The 19916-nt window shown below is 43.2% G+C and overlaps 1 protein-coding gene and 1 long non-coding RNA gene across 7 annotated transcripts in view; one reads left to right on the plus strand and one right to left on the minus strand.

Annotated features, from left to right (window-relative positions):
• The window catches only part of LOC120100082 (retinoic acid early-inducible protein 1-gamma-like), a 50189-nt gene extending 33208 nt beyond the window's left edge, over positions 1–16981 (minus strand). Inside the window, exons 1-3 of one of the 4 annotated variants that reach the window (XR_015648928.1) lie at positions 16866–16981; positions 16454–16583; positions 5341–6181 (exon numbers count right to left, since the gene is read on the minus strand). The gene's annotated coding sequence lies outside the window, so the exon portion shown is untranslated. Of the gene's footprint in view, positions 1–5340; positions 6182–7011; positions 8319–16453; positions 16584–16865 lie in introns of those variants that run through there. The other 3 variants (XM_087604459.1, XM_087604456.1, XR_015648927.1) reach the window with 3 other exon arrangements.
• Positions 332–19916, plus strand: part of LOC134482572 (uncharacterized) — a 59461-nt gene continuing 39876 nt past the window's right edge. For 2 of the 3 annotated variants that reach the window (XR_015648948.1, XR_015648942.1), the window contains exon 1: positions 19051–19526. This is a non-coding gene — a long non-coding RNA (uncharacterized LOC134482572). Of the gene's footprint in view, positions 483–19050; positions 19527–19916 lie in introns of those variants that run through there. The other variant, XR_015648947.1, reaches the window with a different exon arrangement.

The following is a 19916-nucleotide window of genomic DNA, read 5'->3' on the forward strand; positions in this document are numbered from 1 at the left end:
AACACCCTCCTAGGAAAGAGAAGACATCTTAAAGCATTAGCAAAACTTTTGCCTGCTACTTTTTTGAGACATGACCTAGGATCTCAGTGTATTAGAGACAAGAATGGGGCTGGAAATCAGCTAGCCTGGGTTCTCTGTAGATTGTCTCTTTGGGCTTGCTTTAAGCATTGATTTGTCTGTGAGACAAAGTGCTTTGCCTTCATGTAAATGTCATTTGCTGTTTTTACCTGCTTAACTCTGACTCTCTTCAGAGGATGGGGGAGGGTTCTCAACCCTCAGGAAACATGCAAACTTCCTGGGTATAAGAAAAAAGAACTTAGTAGTTTCAGTTGACCCTCCAAGCTACTGAGGAGACTCTGGCCAAACCAGCTTCAGAGAAAATTCCAAATCTGTCCCTGAGGTTTCTGCTGTGCTGTTTCTGGAGTCATGTGTTGAGGTGGGCTCTGCAGTGGCACAGCTGTTTTGAAGTCACCCCAGCTCCTGTAAGTAACCCCTCACCTCACTCTTATTAGCAAGCTCAAAAAAATCTCAGTGGATCCTGAAATTGGACATTTGTGTAATTGGTACTTTGGAATGTCATAAGTTCTACTTCTGGGGTGTGTGTGTGTGTGTGTGTGTGTGTGTGTGTGTGTGTGTGTGTGTGTGTGCATATCCCACGGTAAAAACTCTGATACAAGCCCATTTTTCATAAGACACAATTGGTTTGTGTGATCACATATTTCTGTGCTCTCAGAAATAGTTAAAGTGTATGAGAGTTGTTGACATCTGGTGTGTGGATGCTGGCTTTTTAAAAGATGCTCCCTAAATGTAGAGAAGAATGGTTACTAAAAAAACAACTCTTGATCTGGCCAGCAGTCTGTCTGGCAAGGAGGTGTAGAACACAGGAGGGAATCAGAAATGGTGATCACATGTCCTGCTTTGAAGAATGGCACTCAGAGGCTCATATGTTTGAACACCAAACCATCAGGAAGTAGTGCCACTTAGAAGATGAGGAGGTGTGTTCTTGTTGGAAGAGGTGCGGCCTAGTTGAGGAAGTGTATCACTGAGTGTGGGATGTGAAACTTCAAACTTCCCTTTCTGTGCCTGTGGATTCTGATATAGAACTCTCAGCAACTTCTCTAGCACCATGTCTGCTGAATGCGGCCATATATTCCCTGCAAAATTCACAATAAACTAAAGCTCTCGAATTGCAAGCTAGACCCTATTAAATGCCTTCCTTTATAATTTTGCCATGGTTCTATATAGACACATGACCATAATCACAACACTCATACACATTGGAAGTAAAAATTAGTCCATCTTTTAAGAGTGCATTGGCAAGGCGATTATGCATCATAATTGGTTTCATTGTGATGTTTTCATATACGTGTGCATTTGGACACATAACCCTTCAACCCCTTCTCATGCTGTAGGCCCATTCTATCCACCTCTTTCCTCTTCCCGAACTCTGCCTAGTAGTTTCATGGATGATTTTCTGAGAACCATTGGCTTCATTTGGAGTTATTAATAGAAGCATGAGTGAAGAGTTATTTACAGAAACATGGACTCCTTACTAGTGACAGCATCAGTGAGCACAATGTCTCCTCAGGTACTGGACTATTAATTAATTAATTAATTAATTAATTAACTAATGCAGGTAGATTCCCAGGGACTGAAGAGCCTCATAACGCCTTCTGGGTTCATGAAGAGATTATCGACAGCCTTGCCCTCTTGCAGGGATCATGAGAGATCTCAGAGTCCTGAGAGTTCAACAGAGCAACAGGGAGGTTATGGATGGAGAACTGCATTTCCTATCATTCCACTCTTCCTTTCTTCCCCATCTTGTGAACTGTTTCCTGACTCTTGCATGGAGTGATAAATACATTTGATATGTGCTTTTATCCCCATGTCTTGGGCTCATTCTCCTCAGACAACATTTTTGTGCCTTTGGTGGGGAACTCTCCTGTGTCTACTTTGGCCTCTCCTCTGCGGCTTGTGGGATTAGATGGAATATTCCATGGGTAGCTTAAGATTCTTGGGGTGACATCCCAAGGCCTCCAGACTTCCACTCTGAAAGTATTTAACTCATAACTCCAGCAGAAAATCTCAAAGTCATTGCTCAGCTTGTACACTGACATATCATGAACCTGACTAACGAAGGTGATTTAGAGCTCCAGGCCTCAAAACCTCTTCTCAGACAGACCCATTTCTGGGGTCAACAGCTGTTATTGCATATATCATAGATAGTAGTAAGACAGAGAGAGTTCATTGGCAGTCCTAACCGGCTGTGTGAAACACCTTTGTAATTGTTCTGGGAATGAATGTAGAGTCAGTGTCCCTGCATGGGTCATGATAGGAGTGCGTGCAAGTGAGGTGCTCACAATCTTGTTTCAGTTGGTTCTCATGATCTGAACAGAAGATAGTTTATTGAACTGGAAGTCACACCCTCAACAGGTCAGTTTTGGATGCTGGTAAGATGGTTCAGTGTGTAAAGGCACTTGTTATTTATTTTAAAATAAAACCAGAAATTCCATCCTCAGTACCCAATGATACACCTATTGCAAGTCCCCTGCAGAACAACCCTAAAAATGACAGAATGAGACCTCAGCCTGCTCCTTACCTCCTTGGGTACAACACTTCCTCTTCACACATATGCAAACAAAAGTAATAAAGAGTATGAAGATGGAGATGAATACCACACAGATAAATATTTCCTCATAATGAAAGTGGTTGGGAGGTGGAAGCTGGGTGTAAGTTGGGTGATATCTGGGGCCCTTGATGTTGACCCTTTTTAAAAAAAACATCACAATCTCTGGATAAAGTTAAACACTTCTCCACCACACCTTCTCTGCCCAGGCAGCCAGAGAATCTCATACATAATAAATGTGTTACAAAATCTTGAGCAGAGAGAGGATTGTCAGTTGTGTATGTGATGTCTTTGCAGAGTTTATTTCATTACAAAGAAAAGCTTACTAAATATTTTGATTTCTGTTCTGTGGATAGAAAATTGGTGGTGTTTAATTGTGCTAGAGAAAGATAATAAAGACCTTCAATGTGATAATGGAGCTGGTGGAAGGACAGCTATACCTGAGGATGAGAGGCCTGGAAGTGTACAGTGATGCACACATACCTGGGGCTCATTAGCAGGCCATGCAGAGACTGGATCACTGGTTAACAGGAAGTGGGAAACAATGGATTGTGACATAGAATGAGGAATCCTCGTGGTCATCACTGTCTCCCCAGCCAGGAGCACTACCCAGAAATCATTCACTCAGTCTATCGAATTAGATGAAGTGCCTTCTGATAATCTAGGTTATACCTAATATGCCTTTCCTTGTGTTACCTGAAGAAATCAGTGACTGAATTCTTCTATGGAGATCTTCAGATCTCCATTGGTTCATCATCTTACCTCCATTCCTTCATGCTACCACCTGGTACAGGATTAATCAGTGTCCAGGTCATAGACATTGTGTTCAAGATAAAGAAGTAATTTCCACTGATGTGGAATAGCCAGGAGGTACCAATGATTTGTCCTTGACTGTGCTGAGAAAGCATGGTGGCCTGTAAAGTGGGGAGACCTACAAGTCACATAAAACAACATCATTCTCCCCTTCTGATCCATCCATCACTTCCTCAAAGGTCAAGTCTTTCTCTACAGGCGTAGGTGTCAGTGTCATTTCCACACGGCTTGCTCTTGTTATCCATTGTGTACCCTGGACGTACACCGTACCAAAAGTGCTCAGGTACTTCACACAAAGACATTCACCATCGCATGACTACATGTGCTCTAACTTTTCTCTCTATTGCCAACTGCCTCTTCCTTCCGTACTCTATCACATACTTCACACTGGTCTTGAAGATGCCCACTTTGATGTTAACCAGCGTCTTCTTGAACTCCTGCCACAAGTGTTCCAGCCATTGGGTCAAACATGCACACTTAAGAGGCATTTCCCATCTTTCCCAGGTTACTCAAAGGTGTGTGTGGCCTTGTGTTCATTATCAAACCTAATGAAGTGTATTGCATCTGAGCACTGAGCACTGTCCTTCACACCAGGAATGTCCAGGGGTGGTATGAGGGTGACAATAAAGATGCAACTAAGAGCATATGCATCTGTGAGAGAAACATTCAGGTAAATTCCAAAGTGGGAGCAGACGATGCTTCTGCCACCCCAAGAGTCTTTCTGGCCTGCAAAAGGACATGTTCATAAAATACAATCTCCCGAAAGGGGTTAATTTAAATATATTATATGAAAACAGCAGACAACCTGAATTTTGTTCTGCTTTCAATTCATAAGACAATAACAGTTGTCACAAAACTGTTACTATAAATTGGACCTTATACTACCTTGACCTAACACAAATCTCATACATACATTGTCCCTGGATGACTTAAGTTCATGTTAAATGCAGGTGCCCCCCAAGGCCAGGCAATCCTCTGTACCTGCAGTTCCCACCTGTGGTGTTGGGAGCCACCTGTGGGCACTGGCAACTCATTGAATCCTGGTCCTCTGCAAGAGCAGTCAGTGCCCTTAAGTGCTGAGCCATCTCTCCAGCCCCTAAGTTACCAGGTGAAATGAATTAACTGGTAACAGCATTTGTTAACTAAGTTAAGAAATTATTAATCAGGGTAGCTAGTCTAACTGTGTAGAGGACTTAGTTTATGTCATTAGTCTTTTGAGCTTTCTATTAGAATGTTTGGAGACTTTGAGTGTGATTAATTTTGCTGTTGTTGTGATCCTTCTGGTTAAACTTATTAAAAGTTAGTTAAAGTTATTTTTTCTGCACATTTCTCAAATACAGGACTACATAATACTAATTATATACTCTCCTTACTAATACACACACACACACACACACACACACATTTGATAATACTTTCTGGCTACTTTCATAGTCGTGTACCTTTAAAAATACATTGAAGTACTCCCTAGAGTATCAGAATGTTTCTTTGTATGGAAATCAGGCTCTGGTATTATGATTATGATCTATGAAGAAGTGATAAAAAACCAGGGTGAGAGACATGTCCTTTGAAGAGAGAGAAAAACAGCACACATGTATCTTAAAACAACAAAGCTGTGAGTTAGGTGGCTATAAACGGAGACATGCCAAGGATTGCTCGCTACCACTGGAAAGAGGCAAAGGCAAGCCAGTATTTCCCGAAGCCTTAAAGGACCATGTTCCTGATGACTCCTGGATTTCAGGTCCCTGCCTCCAGAACAGTGAGATAATTCATTTCTGCTGTTTTAAGCCAGGCTGCTTTTAGTCAGTTGTTAAATAAGCCATAGGAAGCTGAGACATTACCTAAGAAATCCAAATACAGGACAGCAGCTGTATGAAGCAATTCAATAAGGACAAGCAGAATGGGATGTAACAGAAACACCTCTAGGTGGTTTATTCCAGAGGGACAAATTAAAAAAAAAAAACAAAAACCCAACAACAACAACAATAAAAACAACAACCCCAACTACCTTGGCCATTCATTCAATGCCATGTCAGAGGCTGAGGCAGGGGCATGATGTTACTCATATCCTGCTCATTTTGTTTTTGAGACAATCTCCTTGGTTTAATACACACCAGCTATTATTTCCACAGTACAAACATTCATTTAAGAAAAGGCAAATCCGGGGTTGGGGATTTAGCTCAGTGGTAGAGCACTTGCGTAGCAAGCACAAGGCCCTGGGTTTGGTCCCCAGCTCCGGGAAAAAAAAAACAAAAAACAAAAAACAAAACAAAAACAAACAAAAAAACAAAAAAAAGAAAAGGCAAATCCAAACCTGTGATTCTAAGAATATGTCAACTGTAACCAAGCACTGGGATTACTGGGTGTATATTAATCAGCTGGTGTTGCCTTATGTCATATGAGCACATGCTCCGTGATTGTTTCGATGTCCCCCTGTAAGACCTGAGTAGTTGATTCTGTGGGTTTTCTTGTGTCCTTCACATCCCTGGACCATGCACTCATTCTTCACTCTTCCACAGGATCGCCCAAGGCCTGCCTAATATTTGGCTGTGAGTCTCTGCATCTCTTTCCATCAATTGTTGGCTGAGGCCTCTCTGCTGATAATGCAAGGCTCTTGTCTGCAAGTACAGCCGACGATCATGAGAAGTCTCAGGAGTGGACTCCCTCTCAGGGCATGGATGTCAAGCTGGTCCAGGCATGGGCTGGCCACTCCCTCAATTTCTGTTCCATCTTCTTCCCAGCCTATCTCGTAGACAAAACAAATTATAGGTCAAATGCATTTTGGCTGGGATGGTTTCCCAATACCTTCATTAGAAGTCTTCCTGGCTACAGTAGATGTTCTAAAACTTTCAGGTGTGCTGTCAAGTCACTAGTAGGAGATCTCTCCAGTTTCTTCATGACAGCACTTAGTGCTGTGACTTTTCCTCTTAGCCCTGGGAGAGCCACAACCCTGCTCCACCCCTTCAGGCTCTCCTTTCCTCCCAGGCTCCTGCCTACTGGCATCCTAAAGAAAGGCCTCCAGCATGTAGTACCTGTCAGTGGCAGTCTGGAGGGGTGGGGTGGGGGGAAGGAGGCTCTGTCAGAACCAGCAGCAGAGAGGCATGCTTACAGCTCCTATTTCCCAGGATCCCCTACACTAATTTAGGTCATCCTCAAGTAGGGAGCTCAGAGATGTTAAGGTACATATGAGGGGTCACCCTGCAAAGCCTTGATTCTGATCTAGGCAGCCTGGCTCTGGTGATCTCATGTCTCTCCCAGACACCATGACAGCTGCCTAAGTATGCTATTTTAGCCATATTCTCTAAGAAATTTAGTCCAGAGGCATGGAGCCATTTTTATAAGCTCGTGCAACACCAAGCGTATAGATTATGTGTCTTATCCTGAATTCCAGGGCACTTCTGATTGGCAGGATGGAGTTACACCCAAGGACAGCAGAAAAGGGGACTGATGGGAAACCACTGATCTTGGCAATTCACACGCATTCCGGATGTTCACACCCATGAAGGACACTTTAGCACAAATCATTAATGCTAGCTGATAATGTTTTGGTGTAAACAGGGCCATGACCCTACCTTCGGCAATATATTGGCTTGTGCAGACATCAGCTGTGACCTTTGGTACAGGGCATCTGAATTCAAGATTTACCTTAGTCTCTTGTGGTGATGGAAAAGCACCTAGGTGGAGGACCAGAGGGAGCTGAAGATTGTGACAGATTTTGTCGTTTCCATACTGACCATGGATTCATGTGTATCTGTCATGGGCACCATGTCCGATCCTGGTGATGTCTGACCTGTTCCATACAGGAGCAAAGTATGCTGTCATCTCTTCAGTCCCATGGACAGTGAGCAGTTGTGCTGTGTTGTGGTGCCCTCATGGCTGGCTGTCTCCAGGAGCCCCGAGAATGGTAGAACTTTGACTTTGTCACTTTCTTTGACTCCCAGAAGTCTGGGTATGTAGTGTGTTCATTTTCATTGAGTTCTAGAAACTTTAATTTCCTTATTTTGCCTTGACCCAGTGTTCATTCAGCAGAGAGTTGGTCAGTGTTCATGAGTTGGTAGGTCTTCCCTTGCTACTGTTGTTAAAAACCAGCTTTAATCAGTGGTGGTCTGATAGGATAGAGGGTGTTACTTCATTTTTCTTGTATCTGTTGGGAATTGCTTTGTGACTTAATATTGAAAGACCATCGGGGTGGGGAAAACCCCCACTCAGGTCTCGAGACGATGCAACCCCCCAAGAACTCACGAGAAACCAGTCTTGATGTAATAAACAAGAGGTGTATTTGAGGAACCAGAGCACTGGGGACGACATGTATCTCACACAGAAGACAGAGTAGTTGAACCCAAGCGCAATTAGGGGAAGGGATTTATAGGGAAAATTACATAGGTAGTTGGCAACAGTCACACAAAGCAATTTCATTGGTTTGTAGCTTGGGCTCAGTTCAACTCTAGGCCACCCTCTTTCTGGGGCAAGCTGACCCTAATTCTCGTTTTTCTCGGGACTGTTGAGTCAGGCCTTATCGAGGCCAGATGGTTTGTGGTGACTATAGCCAGGCTGCATCCCCAAAACATGTTATGTTATTCTTTGCTGTGAGGTGCACTTGTCCTCACAGCAGGGTCAGTGGGGAATAGTTTAAAATCTTTATTCTTTCAATATGTAGACACTTTTGCAGAAGATTCTGTGAGGTACTGTTTGTGTTTAGATGAACTGTTCTGTAGTTATCTCTTAGGTCCATTTGTTTCATAACATCTGTTAGCTCCGTTATTTCTCTGTATAGTTTAGAACTGTCCATTTCTGACACTGGAGTGTTGAAGTCTCCCATTATTAACATGTGAGGTTCATTGTGTGGTTTAAGCTTTATAGTCATGTTTCTTTTACAAATGTGCATTCCTTCGCATAGAAGCATTAGATGGTAAAAATCAAAATGCCACATTTTCCAGCCCACAGCTCCTCTGACCTGGGAGGTTCCAGAGTCTCCGTGCTGCGGTTACCGCCGCTGTGCAGCTGACTACTGTCTCTCTCAGGGCTACAGACAGGAAACTAAGACTGAGGAGTTTCTCGGGGTCCAGAGAGACCTAGGACACGGGTTATCTCTATGAAACTAGCCCAACGTTTGGGACCACGTACCTCACTCACTTAGGAAGGTCTCAAATACCTCAGGACAGAATCGGCACACACATCTTGGATGCCAGAGGAAAACACCAAATGCCATCTGGAACCCTGGTGCACTGAAGCTCCTGGAAAGGGCGGCGCAGATCTTCCTGGTTGCTGGCGCCGCAGAAAGCCCGTGGGCAGCACCCCGAGAGCAAACTTGAGCCTCGGGACCACAGGTAAGACCAACTTTTCTGCTGCAAGTGACCTGCCTGGTGAACTCAAGACACAGGCCCACAGGAACAGCTGACGACCTGTAGAGAGGAAAAACTACACGCCCGAAAGCAGAACAATCTGTCCCCTTAACTGGCTGAAAGAAAACAGGAAAACAGGTCTACAGCACTCCTGACACACAGGCTTATAGGACAGTCTAGCCACTGTCAGAAATAACAGAACAAAGTAACACTAGAGATAATCTGATGGCGAGAGGCAAGCACAGGAACCCAAGCAACAGAAACCAAGACTACATGGCATCATCGGAGCCCAATTCTCCCACCAAAACAAACATGGAATATCCAAACACACCAGAAAAGCAAGATCTAGTTTCAAAATCATATTTGACCATGATGCTGGAGGACTTCAAGAAAGACGTGAAGAAATCCCTTAGAGAACAAGTAGAAGCCTACAGAGAGGAATCACAAAAATCCCTGAAAGAATTCCAGGAAAACACAATAAAACAGTTGAAGGAATTAAAAATGGAAATAGAAGCAATCAAGAAAGAACACATGGAAACAACCCTGGATATAGAAAACCAAAAGAAGAGACAAGGAGCTGTAGATACAAGCTTCACCAACAGAATACAAGAGATGGAAGAGAGAATCTCAGGAGCAGAAGATTCCATAGAAATCATTGACTCAACTGTCAAAGATAATGTAAAGCGGAAAAAGCTACTGGTCCAAAACATACAGGAAATCCAGGACTCAATGAGAAGATCAAACCTAAGGATAATAGGTATAGAAGAGAGTGAAGACTCCCAGCTCAAAGGACCAGTAAATATCTTCAACAAAATCATAGAAGAAAACTTCCCTAACCTAAAAAAAGAGATACCCGTAGGCATACAAGAAGCCTACAGAACTCCAAATAGATTGGACCAGAAAAGAAACACCTCCCATCACATAATAGTCAAAACACCAAACGCACAAAATAAAGAAAGAATATTAAAAGTAGTTAGGGAAAAAGGTCAAGTAACATATAAAGGCAGACCTATCAGAATCACACCAGACTTTTCGCCAGAAACTATGAAAGCCAGAAGATCCTGGACAGATGTCATACAGACCCTAAGAGAACACAAATGCCAGCCCAGGTTGCTGTATCCTGCAAAACTCTCAATTAACATAGATGGAGAAACCAAGATATTCCATGACAAAACGAAATTTACACAATATCTTTCTGCAAATCCAGCACTACAAAGGATAATAAAAAGGTAAAGCCCAACATAAGGAGGCAAGCTATGCCCTAGAAGAAGCAAGAAACTAATCGTCTTGGCAACAAAACAAAGAGAAGGAAAGCACAAAAACATAACATCATATCCAAATATGAATATAACAGGAAGCAATAATCCTTAATAATAATAATAATAATCCTATTCCTTAATATCTCTCAACATCAATGGCCTCAACTCTCCAATAAAAAGACATAGATTAACAAACTGGATACACAACGAGGACCCTGCATTCTGCTCCCTACAGGAAACATACCTCAGAGACAAAGACAGACACTACCTCAGAGTTAAAGGCTGGAAAACAACTTTCCAAGCAAATGGTCGGAAGAAGCAAGCTGGAGTAGCCATTCTAATATCAAATAAAATCAATTTTCAACTAAAAGTCATCAAAAAAGGTAAGGAAGGACACTTCATATTCATCAAAGGAAAAATCCACCAAGATGAACTCTCAATCCTAAATATCTATGCCCCAAATACAAGGGCACCTACATACGTAAAAGAAACCTTACTAAAGTTCAAAACACACATTGCACCTCACAATGATAGTAGGAGATTTCAACACCCCACTCTCATCAATGGACAGATCATGGAAACAGAAATTAAACAGAGACATAGACAGACTAAAGAAGTCATGAGCCAAATGGACTTAACGGATATTTATAGAACATTCTATCCTAAAGCAAACGGATATACCTTCTTCTCAGCTCCTCATGGTACTTTCTCCAAAATTGAGCATATAATTGGTCAAATAACGGGCCTCAACAGGTATAAAAAGATAGAAATAATCCCATGCGTGCTATCGGACCACCACGGCCTAAAACTGGTCTTCAATAACAATAAGGGAAGAATGCCCACATTTACGTGGAAATTGAACAATGCTCTACTCAATGATAACCTGGTCAAGGAAGAAATAAAGAAAGAAATTAAAAACTTTTTAGAATTTAATGAAAATGAAGGTACAACATACCCAAACTTATGGGACACAATGAAAGCTGTGCTAAGAGGAAAAGTCATAGCGCTGAGTGCCTGCAGAAAGAAACAGGAAAGAGCATATGTCAGCAGCTTGACAGCACACCTAAAAGCTCTAGAACAAAAAGAAGCAAATACACCCAGGAGGAGTAGAAGGCAGGAAATAATCAAACTCAGAGCTGAAATCAACCAAGTAGAAACAAAAAGGACCATAGAAAGAATCAACAGAACCAAAAGTTGGTTGTTTGAGAAAATCAACAAGATAGATAAACCCTTAGACAGACTAACGAGAGGACACAGAGAGTATGTCCAAATTAACAAAATCAGAAATGAAAAGGGAGACATAACTACAGATTCAGAGGAAATTCAAAAAATCATCAGATCTTACAATAAAAGCCTATATTCAACAAAACTTGAAAATCTGCAGGAAATGGACAATTTCCTAGACAGATACCAGGTACCGAAGTTAAATCAGGAACAGATAAACCAGTTAAACAACCCCATAACTCCTAAGGAAATAGAAGCAGTCATTAAAGGTCTCCCAACCAAAAAGAGCCCAGGTCCAGGCGGGTTTAGTGCAGAATTCTATCAGACCTTCATAGAAGACCACATACCAATATTATCCAAACTATTCCACAAAACTGAAACAGATGGAGCACTACCGAATTCCTTCTATGAAGCCACAATTACTCTTATACCTAAACCACACAAAGACCCAACAAAGAAAGAGAACTTCAGACCAATTTCCCTTATGAATATCGACGCAAAAATAATCAATAAAATTCTGGCTAACCGAATCCAAGAGCACATCAAAACAATCATCCACCATGATCAAGTAGGCTTCATCCCAGGCATGCAGGGATGGTTTAATATACAGAAAACCATCAACGTGATCCATTATATAAACAAACTGAAAGAACAAAACCACATGATCATTTCATTAGATGCTGAGAAAGCATTTGACAAAATTCAACACCCCTTCATGATAAAAGTCCTGGAAAGAATAGGAATTCAAGGCCCATACCTAAACATACTAAAAGCCATATACAGCAAACCAGTTGCTAACATTAAACTAAATGGAGAGAAACTTGAAGCAATCCCACTAAAATCAGGGACTAGACAAGGCTGCCCACTCTCTCCCTACTTATTCAATATAGTTCTTGAAGTTCTAGCCAGAGCAATCAGACAACAAAAGGAGGTCAAGGGGATACAGATCGGAAAAGAAGAAGTCAAAATATCACTATTTGCAGATGATATGATAGTATATTTAAGTGATCCCAAAAGTTCCACCAGAGAACTACTAAAGCTGATAAACAACTTCAGCAAAGTGGCTGGGTATAAAATTAACTCAAATAAATCAGTAGCCTTCCTCTACACAAAAGAGAAACAAGCCGAGAAAGAAATTAGGGAAACGACACCCTTCATAATAGACCCAAATAATATAAAGTACCTCGGTGTGACTTTAACCAAGCAAGTAAAAGATCTGTACAATAAGAACTTCAAGACACTGAAGAAAGAAATTGAAGAAGACCTCAGAAGATGGAAAGATCTCCCATGCTCATGGATTGGCAGGATTAATATAGTAAAAATGGCCATTTTACCAAAAGCGATCTACAGATTCAATGCAATCCCCATCAAAATACCAATCCAATTCTTCAAAGAGTTAGACAGAACAATTTGCAAATTCATCTGGAATAACAAAAAACCCAGGATAGCTAAAACTATACTCAACAATGAAAGGACTTTAGGGGGAATCACTATCCCTGAACTCAAGCAGTATTACAGAGCAATAGTGATAAAAACTGCATGGTATTGGTACAGAGACAGACAGATAGACCAATGGAACAGAATTGAAGACCCAGAAATGAACCCACACACCTATGGGCACTTGATTTTTGACAAAGGAGCCAAAACCATCCAATGGAAAAAAGATAGCATTTTCAGCAAATGGTGCTGGTTCAACTGGAGGTCAACATGTAGAAGAATGCAGATCGATCCATTCTTATCACCCTGTACAAAGCTTAAGTCCAAGTGGATCAAGGACCTCCACATCAAACCAGATACACTCAAACTAATAGAAGAAAAACTAGGGAAGCATCTGGAACACATGGGCACTGGAAAAAATTTCCTGAACAAAACACCAATGGCTTATGCTCTAAGATCAAGAATCGACAAATGGGATCTCATAAAACTGCAAAGCTTCTGTAAGGCAAAGGACACTGTGGTTAGGACAAAACAGCAACCAACAGATTGGGAAAAGATCTTTACCAGTCCTACAACAGATAGAGGCCTTATATCCAAAATATACAAAGAACTCAAGAAGTTAGACCGCAGGGAGACAAATAACCCTATTCAAAAATGGGGTTCAGAGCTAAACAAACAATTCACAGCTGAGGAATGCCGAATGGCTGAGAAACACCTAAAGAAATGTTCAACATCTTTAGTCATAAGGGAAATGCAAATCAAAACAACCCTGAGATTTCACCTCACACCAGTGAGAATGGCTAAGATCAAAAAGTCAGGTGACAGCAAATGGCGAGGATGCAGAGAAAGAGGAACACTCCTCCATTGTTGGTGGGATTGCAGACTGGTACAACCATTCTGGAAATCAGTCTGGAAGTTCCTCAGAAAATTGGACATTGAACTGCCTGAGGATCCAGCAATACCTCTCTTGGGCATGTACGCAAAAGATGTCCCAACATATAAAAAAGACACATGCTCCACTATGTTCATAGCAGCCTTATTTATAATAGCCAGAAGCTGGAAAGAACCCAGATGCCCTTCAACAGAGGAATGGATACAGAAAATCTGGTACATCTACACAATGGAATATTACTCAGCTATCAAAAACAATGACTTTATGAAATTCGTAGGCAAATGGTTGGAACTGGAAAATATCATCCTGAGTGAGGTAACCCAATCACAGAAAAACACACATGGTATGCACTCATTGATAAGTGGCTATTAGCCCCAATGCTTGAATTACCCTAGATGCCTAGAACACATGAAACTCAAGACAGAAGATCAAAATGTGAATGCTTCACTCCTTCTTTAAAAGGGGAACAAGAATACCCTTGGCAGGGAATAGAGAGGCAAAGATTAAAACAGACACAGAAGGAACACCCATTCAGAGCCTGCCCCACATGTGGCCCATACATATACAGCCATCCAATTAGACAAGATGGATGAAGCAAAGAAATGCAGGCCGATAGGAGCCGGATGTAGATCCTTCCTGAGAGACACAGCCTGAATACAGCAAATACAGAGGCGAATGCCAGCAGCAAACCACTGAACTGAGAACGGGACCCCCGTTGAAGGAATCAGAGAAAGAACTGGAAGAGCTTGAAGGGGCTCGAGACCCCATATGTACAACAATGCCAAGCAACCAGAGCTTCCAGGGACTAAGCCACTACCTAAAGACTATACATGGACTGACCCTGGGCTCTGACCTCATAGGTAGCAATGAATATACTAGTAAGAGCACCAGTGGAAGGGGAAGCCCTTGGTCCTTCCAAGACTGAACCCCCAGTGAACTAGACTGTTGGGGGGAGGGCAGCAATGGGGGGAGGATGGGGAGGGGAACATCCATAAAGAAGGGGAGGGGGAGGGATTAGGGGGATGTTTGCATGGAAACTGGGAAAGGGAATAACACTCGAAATGTATATAAGAAATACTCAAGTTAATAAAAAAGAAAAAAAAAGAATAATAGATTAAAAAAAAAAGTTGGGACCTGGGAGTGGGGTAATGCTGTGACAAGCCTGACCAAGCCGCTCGTGGGCAGAATGTGGAATTTTGAACCTTGAATTAGCAAAGAAGTTGATCATTTTAGCAGAGTGTAATGGGCCATAGGAGCAAGACCATGGACAACTGTAATGCCTTGAGAAATGTAGATATTAACAACCTAGTATTGGTTTCAGAGGAAAAGTGTCCTAGAAAATGACCTTGTAATATTGTTTTGAAGAATGTGTTTGCTTTGCGGCTCTGCCCTCCAATCCTGCACCACCATCACAACCCCCTGGAACAATTGCCTAAGGCAAAATGAAAGAGTTTAGGATTAATGGCTTTGGCAGAAGATATTTCAACACATCCTGTCTTGTGGTTGTTAGAGGTTACTCTTATGCGGAATGAAAAGTAGAAAGCTGGGAAAGGAAAAATATGAAAGGTATAGTTTGAGGAGAAAAGGAGCACCAGAAAGTGTAATGAAGAAAATCCATTATAGATGAACAGGTATCTAAAAGCTGCCTTCCCAAGACTCCTCTGTCAACTATGTAAAGCCAGACCAGTGAGGCTAAAGAGATGGCACAGAGGATGGGGCACTGGTTGCTCTTGACAAAGATCTAGATTTATTCCCTGAAACCAAGTGGTTGTTCACAACTGCCTGTAACTCTATTTTAAGGGGGGGGGGGGGGTCCTGTGCCCTGTTGTAGTTTCCAAGGGCAAGAAGCAAACGCATGGTACACATGCATAATGAAGTTAAGATATTATGCACATAAAATCAAAATATACCTAAAAGAATTTAAAAGTGAGCCACCTCAAAGAAAGACCCAGATTGACTTCCTAGGAGGGTCAATCAGGTCACAACAAGTAGAGACCTCTCATCGCCCCAGGAAGTGCAGTGATTATTTCTCTCTGGCTTCATTATTGCCCCGTCACTCAGGAACAATGCCTCAGTGCTACTGTGAATGTGTACAGTGGTAGTTTAAAGAAAACTCCCAGAGCTTAAGAAGTAGGAAGACCAAAGTATAATTGTTTCAATCCTACATAGAACAGGGAACAAAACAATAACAGGAGGCAGAGGGAGGGAGGGGTCTGGGAGAGAGAGCAGAGAGGGAGGGAAAAGGGGGAACAGGAGCAGGCAATGGAAGGGACAGGAGAGAAGTACAGAGGGTCAGGAAATTGAGTAGGCACACGGAGCAGTGGAGGATTCTGAACTGGGGGAAGCCACTAGAAAGTTCCAGACTCCAGGGAAGCAAGAGGCCCCAGGACCAAATGGTGATGACTTTAGCCGAAATATCCAACAGAGGGGAGATACAACCTGTAGTGACCACCACCAGTAGAGAAGCATGGCCCCCAGTTGATGGGCGGTGCCACCCACACATCTTAAAATGTTTAACCAAGAAATGTTCCCAGCATAGCCAGCCTGGTGATTGGTTTTAGGCTCCCTGCAGACCCCAATGGTGCTGAGGGCATTACCAGATGTTGCCTTCTGTCTGATGTGCTATTTATCCATGTAGCTTATCCCACACCCTCCACACCATAACTTTTTCCTGACTTCTTCAATCCAGTGAAGGCTGGGTGGAGTGGAGCCAGGGAGAGCCCAAGGCCCCTAGTCCTTGAAGGAGAGAAAGAGAAGCCCTGTAGCTTCCCTCCCCATAACCCAGTTGCGAGCTTCCTGACTTAAACCACGTCCATATTCTGTAACCCAACCCCACTCCATGCAGACCCCGAGAACTCACCGTCTACCTGCATGGTGCCAAGAGAGCTCAGCAGAACCAAAAGGCTCAGAGTGAGAGAATGATTGCACTTGCTGGTTGCTCCCTTTGCCATGGACTTCCTGAGACTCTGCTGCCTATGGTGTGACAGGAGCTGCAGAGAGAATGAGAAAATCTGCTGTATTACCCCAACACCCCTGCCTTCACCCCCCAACCCCTCTACAACCCCAGCACACAGAGGACACGGCTCAGAATAAATCCAGGCTGTGAATTCAGGACTTTTCCTGGTCCAGTCATGCAAGTTCCTAGTCCTTATCTAAGGAAATTCCTCCAGGGCCTTTTGGCTCTGATCATCTCTCCTGGGTGCCTGGAGGCCTTGACACTTTTTTAGGGCTCCCACACCCCCCTCATCTCCCAATCCATTCATCTCACTCACCAGCATCTATACCCTCAGAGTCTCTTGGGAAAAGAGTAAGGAAACAGAGAATGAAGTTGGTGCCTTCACCTTGATCTGATGCAGCCTGCCACCAGAGTCAGAGACATTTATACCAGGCCAGTCCCTACCCAGTGAGGTGGCACGCCCATGCACACATGCAGTGTCACTCTGGGCGGTCAACATGAGATCATCAAAGTAGGTGGCCCTAAATATTGGCTGTACTGGTTTCCTGTGCTTCTCCTCTAGCTTGAGACCTTCCCTCAGTCTCCCTCAGGCTTCCGGTCTCCTCTCCCTCACTTCCTCTTTTCCTCTCCATCTCAGACTCCTTCTTTGCCCCTCCAGGTCCCTTTAGCATCATCCCCTGGCTCAGGTACAAGCTCTTTCCTGTCCCACTGCTTGTCACTGTCGCCCCTCCACTGATGCTCCATGGTTATCGCCCCCCTTCACAGCCTCATTTCCTTCCTTCTACTTTCTCTGTACTGAAGACAATTACTATCGTGTGGGGAAAGATGGTGAGCTTTCCCCTCTCTGTGACACTAGAACTTAAGGGCTTCTGGGAAGTTCTGCAATCAAAAACTGTTTTCTAATTAAAAGCATCTTCTGGGGGGTGAACAGATACCCAGAGGTTAAGAGAACCTGCTGCTCTTTTCGGGTACCCAGACTGGGTTCCCAGCACTCACACAACAGCTCCCCTCCTCAGGTTTTCTTCTCTTTTGTTTGGTTTCTCTGTATAGACCTGACTGTTCTGGAACATTCTCTGTAGATCAAGGTTGCCTCAAAATCACAGATTTCCTGCCTGTGCCTCTCGAGTGCTGGGATTAAAAGCTTGTGCCACAATGCCTGGCTGATCAAAACCTTCTATAACTGTGGCTGCAGGGAATTAGATTCACGTTTCTCTTCATCATGGTTACTGCACAACCATAATGTGGTCACACACTGGTAAAACACTCATGTAAATGAGTCAAAAATGAATTAACCCTTTTCTTTCTGTTGTAGAACAGCCTTCTGCATAAGAAATGTCCAAATCCCTGACAGAGTACATATGAATCTATTTTTTAGTGTGCTTTTGGATGAACTACATGTTCCTTAAGGGGCTTTTGTGTGTGTGTGTGTGTGTGTGTGTGTGTGTGTGTGTGTGTGTTCACAGGACAGAGATTAACCTTGTGTGTGGATTTACAGGCTCCACATGTCTTCCCAGAGACCACCAGCTCTGCCCGGCTCTGAATCCTAAATGTGCTTGACCTCATTCTGAAACCATTTCCCAAGAGGTTTCTTTTTCCAGAGGAGTTCCTCGTTGCAGACTTTGAAACCATTTGCACAGACATTTTTCCACAGGTCTCACATCAGGCCCATGCATTTCTTTACCAGTGTTACATGAGGCAGCTGGGGACAAATCTGTGAATCTCCTTGTGTGTGTGTGTGTGTGTGTGTGTGTGTGTGTGTGTTTTCAGGTATATTGTATATCTGGGAAGGTGCTGGTATGTGTATAGGGGGTTGTCAGTGAGTGAATGTATATACAGGAAAGAGATTAAGTTTAGGTGAAGAGTCACTGGTACCTCCAACCTGTGGGTTACTGAGATAAAGAACTTGAGATGCTCAGTGCTTGTCTGTGTGAGATAAGCCACAGCTAATGACACTCACTGTTGAGTCTGACAGACCCTCTGTGCACTGAGTCTCCCACACACTGGCTTAGGAGCTTCAGTGGAGGGAACTCAGAACAGCTGTCTCTCCTGGGTGCTGAGGCTGATCTCCCTGGCTGAGGTGTGCAGGTCTCTCCTATGAAATACTCTGATGAATCACAGCCACTCAGCTTCTCTGTCCTTTGAGCTTGCTAGACTGCTCACAGCTGTTTTCTAGTAATTGTTTAAGTTGGGTGGAATAAATTTTATAGTTGTGATTCACCTCAATGAGGATCTGTGTTTAAGGGTCACAGAATTAGACAAGTTGAGAACCACTACTCCTCAGAGCCTTAAGAAGCAGAACTTGATTTTAGTTCTGAGATTTGAATGTATGAAGCTCCCATGTGTCTGAAGCACCGAGGTTACTCTGGAACACCCTACGTGACTTCTGACTGATATCAGAGATGACTGAAATTGATACTTTCTAAACATAGCCCCACCTTACTTTCTGCCCTTTTCATTGGTTGCAGACAGTAATGTTAGTGTTAAGTTCTCATGTGGTTTTTGCTGAGGAACACCCTCCTAGGAAAGAGAAGACATCTTAAAGCATTAGTAAAGCTTTTACCTGCTGCTTCTTTGAGACCTGAACTAGGATCTCAGTGTATTACAGACAAGAAAGGGGCTGGAAATCAGCTAGCCTGGGTCCTCTGCAGATTGTCCCTTTGGGCTTGCTGTAAGCATTGATCTGTCTGTGAGACAAAGTGCTCTGCCTTCATGTAAATGTCATTTGATGTTTTTACCTGCTTAACTCTGACTGCAGCACTCTCTTCAGAGGGTGGGGAGGGTTCTCGCCCTCAGGAAATGAGCAAACTTCCTGGGTCTAAGAAAGGAGACCCTCCAAGCTGCTGAGGAGACTCTGGCCAAACCAGCTACAGAGAAAACTCCAAACCTGTCCCTGAGGTTTCTGCTGTGCTGTTTCTAGAGTCATGTGTTGAGGTGGGCTCTGCAGTGGCACAGCTGTTTTGAAGTCACCCCAGCTCCTGTAAGTAACCCCTCACCCCACTCTTATTAGCAAGCCCAAAAACTCTAAGTGGATCTTGAAATTGGACATTTGTGTAATCGTTACTTTGGAATGTCATAAGTTCTACTTCTGGGGTGTGTGTGTGTGTGTGTGTGTGTGTGTGTGTGTGTGTGTGTTAGTTTTTCTCTCAGAGAAAGTAGAAGTGTATGAGAGGCGTTGTCTGCATGGCTGTTGATATCTGGTGTGTGGATGCTGGCTTTTTAAAAGATGCTTCGTGTGCTGGCGAGATGGCTTAGTGGTTAAGAGCACTCACTGCTCTTCCAGAAGTCCTGAGTTCAAATCCCAGCAACCACATGGTGGCTCCCAACCATCTGTAATGAGTTCTGATGCCCTCTTCTGGTGTGTCTGAAG

This window comes from Rattus norvegicus, chromosome 1, assembly GCF_021556685.1.
Source record: "Rattus norvegicus strain SHRSP/BbbUtx chromosome 1, alternate assembly SHRSP_T2T, whole genome shotgun sequence".
In the NCBI taxonomy this organism is placed as follows: Eukaryota; Metazoa; Chordata; class Mammalia; order Rodentia; family Muridae; genus Rattus; species Rattus norvegicus.